Below are 7,500 nucleotides of genomic sequence, written 5' to 3' on the forward strand. Positions count from 1 at the left end.
GACTTCCATGGCCACCGTCCTGCTGTCTTAAGCAACCAACGCCTTTCATGGTTTCCCATGAGCGTCGATTCGGGCGCCTTAACTCGGCGTTTGGTTCATCCCACAGCGCCAGTTCTGCTTACCAAAAGTGGCCCACTTGGCACTCCGATCCGAGTCGTTTGCTCGCGGCTTCAGCATATCAAGCAAGCCGGAGATCTCACCCATTTAAAGTTTGAGAATAGGTTGAGGTCGTTTCGGCCCCAAGGCCTCTAATCATTCGCTTTACCGGATGAGACTCGTACGAGCACCAGCTATCCTGAGGGAAACTTCGGAGGGAACCAGCTACTAGATGGTTCGATTAGTCTTTCGCCCCTATACCCAGCTCCGACGATCGATTTGCACGTCAGAATCGCTACGGACCTCCATCAGGGTTTCCCCTGACTTCGTCCTGGCCAGGCATAGTTCACCATCTTTCGGGTCCCAACGTGTACGCTCTAGGTGCGCCTCACCTCGCAATGAGGACGAGACGCCCCGGGAGTGCGGAGGCCGCCGCCCCGTGAAGGGCGGGGAAGCCCCATCCTCCCTCGGCCCGCGCAAGGCGAGACCTTCACTTTCATTACGCCTTTAGGTTTCGTACAGCCCAATGACTCGCGCACATGTTAGACTCCTTGGTCCGTGTTTCAAGACGGGTCGTGAAATTGTCCAAAGCTGAAGCGCCGCTGACGGGAGCGATTATTCCGCCCGAGAGCATCCCGAGCCAACAGCGGCGCGGGTCCGGGGCCGGGCCAGGTAGGTCCGTCATCCGGGAAGAACCGCGCGCGCTTGCCGGGAGCCCGAGCGCCCAAAGGGGCGAATCGACTCCTCCAGATATACCGCCGAGCAGCCAGCCAGGACACCGGGGCTCTGCCCAACAGACGCGAACCGAGGCCCGCGGAAGGACAGGCTGCGCACCCGGGCCGTAGGCCGGCACCCAGCGGGTCGCGACGTCCTACTAGGGGAGAAGTGCGGCCCACCGCACACCGGAACGGCCCCACCCCGCGGCGAGTGGAAAGGCAACCGGACACGACCCCGCCGCGGATTGCTCCGCGCGGGCGGCCGGCCCCATCTGCCGAGGGCGGGGGCCAGTGGCCGGATGGGCGTGAATCTCACCCGTTCGACCTTTCGGACTTCTCACGTTTACCCCAGAACGGTTTCACGTACTTTTGAACTCTCTCTTCAAAGTTCTTTTCAACTTTCCCTCACGGTACTTGTTCGCTATCGGTCTCGTGGTCATATTTAGTCTCAGATGGAGTTTACCACCCACTTGGAGCTGCACTCTCAAGCAACCCGACTCGAAGGAGAGGTCCCGCCGACGCTCGCACCGGCCGCTACGGGCCTGGCACCCTCTACGGGCCGTGGCCTCATTCAAGTTGGACTTGGGCTCGGCGCGAGGCGTCGGGGTAGTGGACCCTCCCAAACACCACATGCCACGACAGGCGGCAGCCTGCGGGGTTCGGTGCTGGACTCTTCCCTGTTCGCTCGCCGCTACTGGGGGAATCCTTGTTAGTTTCTTTTCCTCCGCTTAGTAATATGCTTAAATTCAGCGGGTAGTCTCGCCTGCTCTGAGGTCGTTGTACGAGGTGTCGCACGCCACACCGCCAGCCGGCTGTGCACGCTACCGAGAAAGTACCGGTATGCGAACCGCCAGGCGACGGGCGCGCATCGCACGTTTAAGGAGACGCGGCCGGCCACACAGGCGACCACGACACTCCCACGTCTCCGAAGCGGGACAAACGCCGCGCGCTTCAGTATACGTAGCCGACCCTCAGCCAGACGTGGCCCGGGAACGGAATCCATGGACCGCAATGTGCGTTCGAAACGTCGATGTTCATGTGTCCTGCAGTTCACATGTCGACGCGCAATTTGCTGCGTTCTTCATCGACCCACGAGCCGAGTGATCCACCGTCCTGGGTGATCTTTTCCTTTTCAGTCTCCCACTGTCTCTTTCAAGACAGTAGCATTTGCGGGACTGAGGCGTCTGACGGCCCCTGTTCCACTATTTTTTTGTGTCCAACGGCCTCACAGCCGATGGGCGTCGTACGGCTCCACACCGGAGCGGACAGGCACTCGGGCGAACGTCATTCAAAACCGGCGCCAGGCGCCAGGTACCGCAGGCCAGCCGCTCCAGAGCTTCAGCGCTCGTACCACACAACAACAACACTTCCGCTAGTTTTGAGAGGCACGCGTGGTTCCGCACGCGGCGCACGGCCACTGCCGTACAGGTAGCGTGTTGCGCGACACGACACGCACATCGAAAGACATGCAGTCTAGTCGGTAATGATCCTTCCGCAGGTTCACCTACGGAAACCTTGTTACGACTTTTACTTCCTCTAAATGATCAAGTTTGGTCATCTTTCCGGTAGCATCGGCAACGACAGAGTCGATGCCGCGTACCAGTCCGAAGACCTCACTAAATCATTCAATCGGTAGTAGCGACGGGCGGTGTGTACAAAGGGCAGGGACGTAATCAACGCGAGCTTATGACTCGCGCTTACTGGGAATTCCTCGTTCATGGGGAACAATTGCAAGCCCCAATCCCTAGCACGAAGGAGGTTCAGCGGGTTACCCCGACCTTTCGGCCTAGGAAGACACGCTGATTCCTTCAGTGTAGCGCGCGTGCGGCCCAGAACATCTAAGGGCATCACAGACCTGTTATTGCTCAATCTCGTGCGGCTAGAAGCCGCCTGTCCCTCTAAGAAGAAAAGTAATCGCTGACAGCACGAAGGATGTCACGCGACTAGTTAGCAGGCTAGAGTCTCGTTCGTTATCGGAATTAACCAGACAAATCGCTCCACCAACTAAGAACGGCCATGCACCACCACCCACCGAATCAAGAAAGAGCTATCAATCTGTCAATCCTTCCGGTGTCCGGGCCTGGTGAGGTTTCCCGTGTTGAGTCAAATTAAGCCGCAGGCTCCACTCCTGGTGGTGCCCTTCCGTCAATTCCTTTAAGTTTCAGCTTTGCAACCATACTTCCCCCGGAACCCAAAAGCTTTGGTTTCCCGGAGGCTGCCCGCCGAGTCATCGGAGGAACTGCGGCGGATCGCTGGCTGGCATCGTTTATGGTTAGAACTAGGGCGGTATCTGATCGCCTTCGAACCTCTAACTTTCGTTCTTGATTAATGAAAACATACTTGGCAAATGCTTTCGCTTCTGTTCGTCTTGCGACGATCCAAGAATTTCACCTCTAACGTCGCAATACGAATGCCCCCGCCTGTCCCTATTAATCATTACCTCGGGTTCCGAAAACCAACAAAATAGAACCGAGGTCCTATTCCATTATTCCATGCACACAGTATTCAGGCGGGCTTGCCTGCTTTAAGCACTCTAATTTGTTCAAAGTAAACGTGCCGGCCCACCGAGACACTCAACAAAGAGCACCCTGGTAGGATTTAAACGGGGTCCGCCTCGGGACGCGAAAGCACCCCTTCGGCTCGCCCCACCGGCAGGACGTCCCACGATACATGCCAGTTAAACACCGACGGGCGGTGAACCAACAGCGTGGGACACAAATCCAACTACGAGCTTTTTAACCGCAACAACTTTAATATACGCTATTGGAGCTGGAATTACCGCGGCTGCTGGCACCAGACTTGCCCTCCAATAGATACTCGTTAAAGGATTTAAAGTGTACTCATTCCGATTACGGGGCCTCGGATGAGTCCCGTATCGTTATTTTTCGTCACTACCTCCCCGTGCCGGGAGTGGGTAATTTGCGCGCCTGCTGCCTTCCTTGGATGTGGTAGCCGTTTCTCAGGCTCCCTCTCCGGAATCGAACCCTGATTCCCCGTTACCCGTTACAACCATGGTAGGCGCAGAACCTACCATCGACAGTTGATAAGGCAGACATTTGAAAGATGCGTCGCCGGTACGAGGACCGTGCGATCAGCCCAAAGTTATTCAGAGTCACCAAGGCAAACGGACCAGACAAGCCAATCCGATTGGTTTTGATCTAATAAAAGCGTCCCTTCCATCTCTGGTCGGGACTCTGTTTGCATGTATTAGCTCTAGAATTACCACAGTTATCCAAGTAACGTGGGTACGATCTAAGGAACCATAACTGATTTAATGAGCCATTCGCGGTTTCACCTTAATGCGGCTTGTACTGAGACATGCATGGCTTAATCTTTGAGACAAGCATATGACTACTGGCAGGATCAACCAGGGAGCTGCGTCAACTAGAGCTGAGCAGCCGGCCGCCCGGGAGTGTGTCCCGGGGGCCCGCGCGAACACGCAAGCGTCCGCTCAATTATTCTGCAAACAGGAGGAGGCCGAGCTCCCCTGCACGATACACCTCGAAACCCTCTCAGGTCCCGGCGGCGCGCAGCGCCGTCCTAGGTACTTGGTCGGTTTCGAGAGAGGCGCAATCGCCCGGAGTTAGGCGAGTAGACGGTTTTAGTGCGAACACCCTTGCTCCCAACTGAGCTTGCCGCTGCCGACAGAGGCCCGGGAGCGTGCTGTCGTGGCATTGCCGGCGGGAGACAACACGCGCCACCTATGGTGACCGGCAGCTCCAACGCCAGCGCCACACAAGGGCAAAGCCCCACTTGGGTGCAGAAGCGAACTCTCCCAGCACAGCGCACGCGCCAACACGTCCGCACAACTGCGATACAAACCACCTGCGAGAACCGCTGGGGCGACCGAGCAGCAGACGGCGTCGCGGCGCCGAGTGCCAGGCGGCGGCGCATCCTCAACGCACACAGTCCTCAATCAGACCAGCACACTGCAGATGTCCACCGCGCTTCGCACCGGGCTCGGCTGAACCAACTTTGGCCGCCAGGCGCCGCGTGCAGGGTGCGCCGCAGCGTAGCTGCACCGCCTGCCGGGCCCGTCGGCTGGCGCTCCTGCCACTCGGCGCCCCCCACCAGCCGCCTGTTGCGCGTGCGCCCACGCAGCGCGCGGCCAACACGCCGGGCGGCCCCCCTTCACCGGCCGGGAACAGTCCCACCAAGCCACCGCCGCGTATCGCTTCATACCCACATGGACCTAGTCACGTGTGTGGATGTGGCGGGTACCGCTGAAACAACCGGTTAATAGCTGTACCGATCGTCGCCATCACAGATTCACCTCCAGCGTGAACAACCGCTCAACAACGGATTTCCAGTTCATTTGCGTATCTTGGGCAGTAAACGTAGATGTCCACCTACATTTGCGAATTCAACAATTCTTGCATGCCAGGATGTCATGTGTCACGACACGCTACATCAGACCACATACACACTGCGACATGTGCAGAAGAGAACACGTGGAAGGTGGCCCGCGCACGTATGCGATGTCCCTTCCGCGATCCACTGTCAACCGGCATCTGCGGCATGTCCCAGATATGGAACGCGGTCCACCAGGGTAGCACTTTGTGTGAGGCAATACGACAAAGTCGGAATACACGCGTCACTACATCAGACGGCTCACGCTGACCTGACCTGACCTGACCTGACCTGACCTGACTCACCGCACCACCACCCCCAGCGACCCAGGGTGACATACAATGCGTTCGTACGTTCCTCCCACACGCCTCTACGGCGTACCACAGTGCAACCTAGCTGTTATTGGGAGACGAGACAAGTAGCATCGAGCACAACATATGGAAATTGAGATTCGACACCGTTGGGCACAGCCAGCGTACGGTCACACGTATCACACTACTTCACTCTGTACGTAACGACCGATGATCGGTACAGCGTGTGGGTTACGCGTACGACATCAGCGGACAATGGACACAGACCATACCACGACGTACACTGAGGGCGTCGACATCTGAATGCAACTGAACAGCTGCGAGGCTCATTTAACACTCAAACGCCAGACCGACCAGCTTGAGAGGACAGAGACACAAAGAGGGGGACAGAGGGGGGGGGGGGCGGCGATATAGTCCTATTGCAGTACAATTGACAGTGGATAGCGGGAATATGTGGAAAGTAAGCAACACTCGCAAGACATCTACATGAGGATAACAACGACACCAGAGATTCCGAGCAGTGAACTATGTTAGGCAAAGGGACAACGTGGGTTAGGTTAAGGGACAACGTGGGTTAGGTTAAGGGACAACGTGGGTTAGGTTAAGGGACAACGTGGGTTAGGTTAAGGGACAACGTGGGTTAGGTTAAGGGACAACGTGGGTTAGGTTAAGGGACAACGTGGGTTAGGTTAAGGGACAACGTGGGTTAGGTTAAGGGACAACGTGGGTTAGGTTAAGGGACAACGTGGGTTAGGTTAAGGGACAACGTGGGTTAGGTTAAGGGACAACGTGGGTTAGGTTAAGGGACAACGTGGGTTAGGTTAAGGGACAACGTGGGTTAGGTTAAGGGACAACGTGGGTTAGGTTAAGGGACAAATTGAGTTAGGTTAAGGGACAACGTGGGTTAGGTTAAGGGACAAATTGAGTTAGGTTAAGGGACAAATTGAGTTAGGTTAAGGGACAAATTGAGTTAGGTTAAGGGACAAATTGAGTTAGGTTAAGGGACAACGTGGGTTAGGTTAAGGGACAAATTGAGTTAGGTTAAGGGACAAATTGAGTTAGGTTAAGGGACAAATTGAGTTAGGTTAAGGGACAAATTGAGTTAGGTTAAGGGACAAATTGAGTTAGGTTAAGGGACAAATTGAGTTAGGTTAAGGGACAACTTGAGTTAGGTTAAGGGACAACTTGAGTTAGGTTAAGGGACAACTTGAGTTAGGTTAAGGGACAACTTGAGTTAGGTTAAGGGACAACTTGAGTTAGGTTAAGGGACAACTTGAGTTAGGTTAAGGGACAACTTGAGTTAGGTTAAGGGACAACTTGAGTTAGGTTAAGGGACAACTTGAGTTAGGTTAAGGGACAACTTGAGTTAGGTTAAGGGACAACTTGAGTTAGGTTAAGGGACAACTTGAGTTAGGTTAAGGGACAACTTGAGTTAGGTTAAGGGTCAACTTGAGTTAGGTTAAGGGACAACTTGAGTTAGGTTAAGGGACAACTTGAGTTAGGTTAAGGGACAACTTGAGTTAGGTTAAGGGACAACTTGAGTTAGGTTAAGGGACAACTTGAGTTAGGTTAAGGGATAATGTGGTACAACCAGAGTTAGGTTAAGCGATAATGTGGTACAGCCACAGTTAGGTTAAGCGATAATGTGGTACAGCCACAGTTAGGTTAAGCGATAATGTGGTACAGCCACAGTTAGGTTAAGCGATAATGTGGTACAGCCACAGTTAGGTTAAGCGATAATGTGGTACAGCCACAGTTAGGTTAAGCGATAATGTGGTACAGCCACAGTTAGGTTAAGCGATAATGTGGTACAGCCACAGTTAGGTTAAGCGATAATGTGGTACAGCCACAGTTAGGTTAAGCGATAATGTGGTACAGCCACAGTTAGGTTAAGCGATAATGTGGTACAGCCACAGTTAGGTTAAGCGATAATGTGGTACAGCCACAGTTAGGTTAAGCGATAATGTGGTACAGCCACAGTTAGGTTAAGCGATAATGTGGTACAGCCACAGTTAGGTTAAGCGATA

At 54.6% G+C, this 7,500-nt stretch overlaps 3 non-coding genes across 3 annotated transcripts in view; all 3 read right to left on the bottom strand.

Annotated features, from left to right (window-relative positions):
* LOC126305427 (large subunit ribosomal RNA) overlaps positions 1-1,589 on the bottom strand; it is a 4,228-nt gene extending 2,639 nt beyond the window's left edge. Inside the window, exon 1 of the ribosomal RNA XR_007553484.1 lies at positions 1-1,589. This exon is cut by the window's left edge and continues 2,639 nt beyond it. This is a non-coding gene — a ribosomal RNA (large subunit ribosomal RNA).
* Positions 1,590-1,777: 188 nt separating this feature from the next.
* LOC126305382 (5.8S ribosomal RNA) lies at positions 1,778-1,932 on the bottom strand. The gene has a single exon (XR_007553443.1). It is a non-coding gene; the product is annotated as a 5.8S ribosomal RNA (ribosomal RNA).
* A 361-nt stretch (positions 1,933-2,293) lies between these two features.
* On the bottom strand, positions 2,294-4,186 carry LOC126305300 (small subunit ribosomal RNA). The gene has a single exon (XR_007553368.1). It is a non-coding gene; the product is annotated as a small subunit ribosomal RNA (ribosomal RNA).
* Positions 4,187-7,500: the final 3,314 nt, after the last annotated feature.

The sequence above is a fragment of the Schistocerca gregaria genome, unplaced genomic scaffold (assembly GCF_023897955.1).
Source record: "Schistocerca gregaria isolate iqSchGreg1 unplaced genomic scaffold, iqSchGreg1.2 ptg000310l, whole genome shotgun sequence".
NCBI classification, from domain to species: domain Eukaryota; kingdom Metazoa; phylum Arthropoda; class Insecta; order Orthoptera; family Acrididae; genus Schistocerca; species Schistocerca gregaria.